At 41.5% G+C, this 8,368-nt stretch overlaps 1 protein-coding gene across 1 annotated transcript in view; it reads right to left on the bottom strand.

Moving 5' to 3' along the window:
- The window catches only part of LOC311355660 (leucine-rich repeat-containing protein 4B-like), a 46,268-nt gene extending 44,042 nt beyond the window's left edge, over positions 1–2,226 (bottom strand). Inside the window, exon 1 of the mRNA XM_084475462.1 lies at positions 1,888–2,226. The gene's annotated coding sequence lies outside the window, so the exon portion shown is untranslated. The remainder of the gene's footprint in view (positions 1–1,887) is intronic.
- Between the last annotated feature and the right edge of the window lie 6,142 nt (positions 2,227–8,368).

Below are 8,368 nucleotides of genomic sequence, written 5' to 3'. Positions count from 1 at the left end.
TCGTCCCATGGATCGGCCAGGTCAGGTGATCAGGTGGCCACAGAGATGACGTGTAATGCTCGGTTTGCTCTCTCTACTTCCTGTTTTGAATGTAAGCCCACTTCCTGTTGTGAATGTAAACTAAATTCCCGTTGTGTGTGTAGAACCACTTCCAGTTGTGATAACGGTAGCGCTGAAGTCCACTAATAAACTTCGGGCAGAGAGACGCTGTAAGTCTTGTTTTTAATTCCTGACCGACCCACGACCTCCTCCTTCCTGATGACCTGTGATACCATGGAAACGACAGGACCTGATTAAAGTAGCAGCACTGATACCTTTTTTTTTTTTTTTAACAATGATACATGGTTATTGAACAGATTATACCTTGATACATGTTCAGAACATTTAACATCAAGCTTGTTTCATATTCCACGGTTACAAGGACACTCTTTATGACCTTAATGAATAATAATAATAAATAATAATAATAATAATAATAATAATAATAATCAATTTTACTTTACACTGATTCAGCCTACTGCCCTCTGGTGGCCACCGGTGACTATTACTCACCGGATTCGCGCCTTCTATCGTTACCATGGTGACATCGATTGCGTCTTGGATATTTCAAAGAAATCAATCATCAGCCAATCAGCTTTTATGCATGGCCCGTGACTGAGGCCACATCAAAAGAAAGAGCTGTTGTGTTCCGGTCGCTCACAAAGCACTCATGATGTCAGAGATTCAGCCAGTGGCTCACAAACTGCTCTAACTCTACATACGATTTCTAATGTTTATCCAGCCAGATATCAGTGTGGATATCTTTAGATAGTCTGTAGAGCCCAATAGCATCCAGTTGCAGCCCCGGAGCCGGGGCCTGTGGTGTGGCAGGTCCGGTTTATATATATATAGGCCTATATATATATATATATATTTTTTTTTTTTTAATTTTCTGTTAGATATATATTTATTTATTTATTTATTTATTTATATTAGTAACTACTAACTCTATTATTATTGATTATTTATTTTATTGAAATTTAACAATCAATGAAATTTTAAAATGAACGTTGAAAACTCGACTGGGGCAGCTAGGGGCCGACTGTGACACAAAACGAAAAAAACGGATATGCAACAAGCCCCGTTGCCACATCACAGGCAGAGAAGCAGAGCAGTTTGTGTTGGTGTTGTGTTGGTGAGTTTCGTCGAGTTTCGTCGCCAGCAGGTGGCGCCAGAGTTCCGCGGGAATAATTTCAGCACATAAAAGTTACGTGTCAAGATTCAAGAAACAAGGTGCGGTCAAAGTTCAAATGAGAGCTGAAGCATCAGGTCAAGTTGTGAACAGAAAGCTCTAGTGAGATGTTCTCTGTAAAGCGTCTTCACATTCATTGATAAGTCATTTTCTGGACTGTGTGCGAATTATACTGTGGCATTCAGGGGCAGTGGCGTAGCCAGAAATGTTGAAATGGGCGGGCAGCCGTGTGCACAGAAAAAAAGGATGGACAAAGCCAATTCGAGTGAACATAAAATAGGCCTAGATTAGATGTACCATAGAAACCAAATCAAAGGCATGTTATGACATAAATGTGGAATTTATTAAAGGCATTTGATCACAGCTGACAAATTACGCGGAAACGTTTTCAACTTGCGCAAAACTGCATGAACCCATGCATGGGCGCGTCACATGTATTGAACGCAGCCCACAATTGCAATGCATATGGCTCGGCGGCCATAAACAACACAAACACATCAACAACCATTTCCAGATTGCAATGCAACCTGGCCTATGCTTACTTAGGACTATGCAGTCATTGCATAGGCTTAAGTACAAACAATACGCTACAACATACACTACACTATACAATAACACAATGCATTTTTGAGAGTGTGAAAAAGTGCTTAACCTACTTGGTTTGATGATTAGGCCTACAATACCAGGTGACGGGCCTTGATGTTGAACGGTGCGATTATATCTTTGTAGTCCCGCGTTTCAGTTAGGTCTTTTTGAAATGACAGCAGGGTCAACGAATTAAGGCATCGATGCCCTGATCTTCGTTTTTGTCCGATTGACAGCTGAAAACAGTCGTTCAACGGTGCTCCAATGTTTCACTTTATTTTTCATAAATGTGACGCCTTTGGCATTTCGCACCATGGCCCACTAGCAGCTTTTTACAGCTTTTCTTGATCGATATTAGTTTCGCTTGCAGAACAACAATAACGGAGCCTTATTGGATTCCTATTGGTCCAGATCGGCCGACTCCCTCTTATTTCTTCACTTCATCTCAGGTATCCTTCCTGAACGGCCTGTCTGGTACTCTAGTCACCACTGTGTTGATTTCATTAAGCCTGAACTTCTAAATACATCGATATGAACAGAGTTGTGAACAGATGAGAGTTACTCTGAGATAAAGGCTTTGTCAGGGTTGTTGTTAGTCGTTTTGGTTTCGTTTTCTCCCTGAAAGTGTTCATCTCACACACACACACACACACACACACACACACACACACACACACACACACACACACACACACACACACACACACACACACACACACACACACACACACACACACACACACACTTTTGCAACAAAAAAAAGGCTGTGTTGGGATAGTGTTCGGATAGTTAAGCTACAGTAGGAGGTTGTTGATCAGTATCTATTTGACCTCCATCTGTTTGTTGTGATTGTTGTCTGTCTGCAGTGATGTACGGTTTTAACCTGTGTGTCCTCAGTGATGTAGAATATAAACCTGTCTTGTCTGTCTACAGTGATTCGCTCTCTGAAGTATTTCTACACGGCAGCACAGCACGGCTGGGATTTGCATTTCCAAAACAACCAGGCTTCACGCTTGAAGGTGTGTCTTTAACTGATGATGCCCTGGTCTTGTTTCGATGACACAACAGCACCCACACCTCCATTGCCTATTTAGTTTTAAATTATAGCCTATCATAAAGTCGGATTGATTTGTTTAAAGGTCCCATGGCATGCTATTTTATGTATGCTTTAATATAGGTATTAGTGGGCCCCTAATACAGTACTTGAAGACGTTCAAGAAATTCAGCCTTGGTGCAGAGTTATAGCCACTACGAGCCAGTCCCACAATGAGCGCTCCACAAACAACCCGGTCTCCTAGTGGAATTGTCACCGCTGTACAAAATACCACGGCCGAGAATGTACGCCTCCTGCATTCTTTCAGCCAATCAGGGCAAGCGATGTGAAAATATCGTTTCTCACGAGATTTCTCACAAGATTTTCTCTTAAAGCAAAACACCTACCGCTCTTAAATAAATAAATAAATACATATATAAATATGTAGGCTATGTCAATGGTCAATGGTCAGATACAGATCTTGTTATAATGATAAACTACATAGCTACATCTTATGAATAGTTTATTTATATATATATTTTTTATTTTTTATTTTTTTATTTAATTAATTCAATATTAATTACCAATGCATTTCAATCGGTCAGATTATTTTCGATAGAATATGGGGCAGGCTGCGCAGGATTCTATGGCGCTATGGTTCCCATCGACCACACGACCTGGCCATTATTTTATTTTCTGTTTTATATATCCTGCATTTTACACATTATATGCACAATATTCTGAACAAACCCCCGAACATATTGATTCTAGGTTCCTGTGATAGGAGTGGGATGCTGTGTCTCAATTCAGGGGCTGCATCCTTCAAAGGACGCATTTGAAGACCGCTTATGTCACAGCGGTGCGTTAAGTGCTGTCCCATTTGAAGGGTCCTTCAAATGCGGCCAAGATATGCAGCCTTCGTTTCCCGGATTTTCACGGCCCAACCTATCCCAAAATTTATTGCGCGTTGGATTTTTTTTCAGAAATGGCATGGAGAGAGCAGAAGCGGCAGCTGCAGCGAATACATATTTAATGACAAAACTATGTAGAAACATTTTTTTAATATAAAAGTAAGGTTGGGACCATTTTAAATATGTAACTTGATTGTCAAAGTTCAATGACATTAACTCTAGACATATAACGTTAAACTAATTAACGTTAAGCCAACATCCTCTCTTCCTCTTCACCCGGCGGTGAATCTTCTCCCACTCCTCCAATAAAAGATAAAACATAACAAATAAAATTATGATTTCTGGCTCTATATTTCTCCTCCGCTGTCCGGTTTGAACCGCAGCTGTCAGGGTTAGGAGACAGGAGAGGCGCGTGGTCACACAAGGTAAAGGACGTTAGCGGCTGGTTACGCAATCCGGAAATGCTCCGTAGGCTAGCCTGTCCCATTCCACAACGCTCATTCGGCCTTCGGTGTGGCCTTCGCGGTCTACGAAGGCCACACCTTCGAAGGACGCGTCCTTCGAAGGTTGCAGCCCCTGAATTGGGACACGGCCGGAGTAAGATAGCTACTTCTCGGTTTACACCTAATGCGATTTTTAGCTACTGGGGGACCATAGAGAGGCTAGGGGAACTCAACTTAATGTTAGAAAACCTCATAAAGTGAATTGTTCATGCCATGGGAAATGCCATAGGAAAAAATGTGTGGAAGATCGATATCAGCAATCTAATAGTGTGAAATATTGGCCACTGTCCAGTCTTTGGACTGGACAGTAATCTGAACAAAATAGCTCCTATTTCAACAAGCTATTTAGTTTTGAAAGATAATATCGTCAAATTAACATCGCAACTTTTATTTAAACCTTTACTACCCTTTTTAATTAGGCTTGTATAATTATAGGAACATTTGAGGATTCAAGCCATACTCTTCGGGCATGGCGATGTGTCTCATACACAAGAACATACCGTTTTTTGTGTTGTGATAGGTCTATATTCCTACAATTTAAGAGACAACTTCTCGCTTTGAACAGTAGACAGCGCTGACGTCTACGCAGCCTGCGAGGCGGGGCGGGCTCACCTTTTTCTTCTCCGACCTCGGAGAAGGACCATCCGGGGCACGGTACGGTACCGTACGGCACGGCCCGGCACGCTTAAACTGGTAATGCACGGTACGTTACGTGAAAAAGTGCCAATGGAAAAATGCCCAATGTAACGGTAGTTCACTGTAGCAGTAGGCAGTATAGTACTGTATGAGTGTATCAGTGTTTGTGTATAAAAAGGACAAGAGACCATCTCTGCTGTGTGGTATTTGGAGATTGTCGACCATCCCGATATTAAATCAATAGACCTAGAGCAGCAATCACACACCAGCCAGTTGTAGTGATTGGTCTGATGAGGAAGACTGATGAGGAAGATGGACATCTGGTGAGCAGCTGTAGTAACCAGCTGGGACAGCTCAGAGATATTATGGGATAGATCAACAGCAGGTTATAGAGCAGCTTCAAGGATTCTCTAGTACATGTGGTGATTTATTACTCAGAGATATTATGGGATATTTAACAGCAGTTGCCCTTCAGACACAGACAGACAGAGGGTGCGTGTGGGTCCTTCATTTGCCTGTGGCGTTTCTAGAGTCACATGACCAGGTCGGCATCAACAGTAACATGTCTCTAATGGTGGTGTTTTAAATGAAAAGTGCGTGCAGAGAATACCTGTCAGTCAGTCAGTCAGTCAGTCAGTCAGTCAGTCAGTCAGTCAGTCAGTCAGTCAGTCAGTCAGTCAGTCAGTCAGTCTGTCTGTCTGTCTGTCTGTCTGTCTGTCTGTCTGTCTGTGTCCAGAGCGTCTGCTGGTGAGTCTGCCCCAGAGGAGCACCTCTTTCCTGTTGGTGTGCGACGCTCCGGGCTTCTGCCCTGACAGGGTGGTGGTGTTCTGGTGGAGAGATGGCCAGGAGCTCCATGAGCGACGGGGCCTTTCCGGGTGAGCCTGGACCTGACCCTGGAGCCGGCCCATGTGGGCGGACTGGGGGAGGAACGAGTGTGTGGTCCGGCCGAAAGGCACAGAGGACCTCCCCAACCTGCTGGATCCAGCCTCCATCAGGACCAAATGGGGACTGTTCAGATTGTGTACACATGCGGTCGAACTGTACCCAGCTGAAGCTACTTGGTAAGCACGGTGGCACTCAGGGATAGCTCACTTGCTGTAAATGAGTCCTACTAAAAGGGCTAGGCTGTCAGTCTCAGCGGTAGGTTTGTAGTACCGCAGACCTGATTATCTTTTCTGGATTTAACTAGAAGGTGTGACGGGTGAGGTCATCGGTTCTGTTGTTGTGGTTCTCATCCTTGCTGCTGTTGTCTGAGTCCTTCTGTAACAAGGAGAGGAATGGTGAGTGAATCACACTCTTCAAGATGACTCACACCTGACCTCCTCCTGCTGCTACCCCCTTGTTGCAGTCCCTTCCTAGAATCTGATTGGTTGGATAAAGCATAATAACATTTGTATATTAATCACTGTTTCAACAGCAATCATTTCTCTTGCTCCTTATATTCAGCCGAGCACCTTCCAGCTGGTGGACAGGTTTTTTACTGCAGTTCTGCTTACATGATTTACATCGCTACCAACACAGTACATCAACTCAAATCATCTGTTAATCTAGATGCATTGAGCCCAGTCACTGGACTATACAACTCATCTAATGATGATCTAGATACATCTAGCCCAGTCACTGGACTATACAACTCATCTAATGATGATCTAGATACATCTAAGCCAGTCACTGGACTATACAACTCATCTAATGATGATCTAGATACATCTAGCCCAGTCACTGGACTATACAACTCATCAGTCATGAATTCATTCACTTACTCACTAAACTTCAACATAACAATTATTATTATCTGTTTATTTTATGCTGCTGTGAACTTATTTATTACCTTACTTCATAATCTGTCACCTATACCCTATGTTGAAATATTATAGCCTACCAAGTCATTGCTTAGAAATAGGCTACTTATAAAATATACAAGTCTTTCTAAGGACAAGGTCATTTTAGCCGTCAAAGTCGTGTAAAAACTATTCCAACACTAATGTCCCATCAACCTCTCAAAACACATTGGGTTGTAGGCCTAGACTCAGGCTTACATTAAAACAAGGTTCTTATTTGCATGAGACTGTCATGACTCACTATAACAAACTATCAGTGAGCCCATCCAGAATCTACTGTTCACCCCGGGGGGGCAATTATACTGACATTCACGGGGGGCCTTCAAATATTCGTTTTTTTCACGAATGTCACACGTCACAGGGAACACAATAAACTAACCCTTTTAAAGAAATGTAGCAGCCTAACGTGGCTTAAGCATAACTGTTTAAAGTATGAAGTCTCTTAGTATCGGTTCTTGGCTTTTTTTGCCAAAGAGTTTGGAGTTCATTTATTTTGGACGTCTTGTAATAGCAGGCTATTGTATATCCTACTGAGACCCTTACATTTTACATGTTACATTTGAAATTTTCTTGCGATGTGCGCCTGCACCAATAATTGACAACGAGAAGGATGAATCAAATGACGTGCAGAAGTGCTTGGTAGGTAGTTAGGGAGGCAACACTCTTTATATTTTACGATAGTGATGAAACCACACACACAATCGCACAGCAAGTACACAGATATGGATACACATGTACAGACAAAATGCACATGCACACACTGGTGTGTGTCTATGTATGTATATATATATATATATATATATACACAATTACACACTGCATATATTCTGTTTCTGCACATGTAGACATATTTTACTCATGGTCTGTCGCACACTTTCATTCAGACAATACGATAAACATGCACACAATTAACACACGACTCACACAGCCTGCCTCTCGCTCTCTCTCTCACCCTCTCTCTCTCTCATACACACACACACACACGTACAAACTGCAGTGTCAAGATATTTTTCTATTAGCATAAAAACAATCACCAACTCCACACGCATCAATGAGAAATTATAGGAAGCTGCAAATTCAATAGTTTATCATCAGCAATAAAAACTGTTTAACATGAGAGACACGAAATAGAAGGTGGGGAGTAGAGTGCTCACAACTGCACACTTAGTTTATGTTAGCTCGGGTTACGTTTTTATATTATGTGTTGTTCTGTTATATTATGTTTTATATTCTTTTATCTTGATTTCTGCTACTTTATGTGAATCTGAAAAAATAACACAATAACACAATGAAACATAATGTGTGTGAATGTTCTGTTATATTATGTTATATTTAGTTTTATATGATGTGTTATTAGGGGGTGTAAGGATACACTCATTTGTACCAAAAAAAAAATCTGAAATATTTCGATGCACGTTTCATTTCGGTACTACCGAAAAAAAAAAAATGTAATAAAGTTTTTATTGATTAGAACACACTCTGAGAGTGTCTTGTCTTGTCCTGATGTTTTGTGTTGAGGACCACAATGAAAATAAGTCCTGGACTGTATTGTGTTTTTATCCTCAATTGTATTTGATGTCTTTCCATTTGTGTAAGGCATTTGTTTGATACAATGTAATAAATCGAAT

Source organism: Micromesistius poutassou (assembly GCF_964030765.1).
Source record: "Micromesistius poutassou genome assembly, chromosome: 11".
Classification (NCBI taxonomy): domain Eukaryota; kingdom Metazoa; phylum Chordata; class Actinopteri; order Gadiformes; family Gadidae; genus Micromesistius; species Micromesistius poutassou.
The sequence above is the reverse complement of the archived record's forward strand: the minus strand, read 5'-3'. Positions and strand labels throughout refer to the sequence as shown.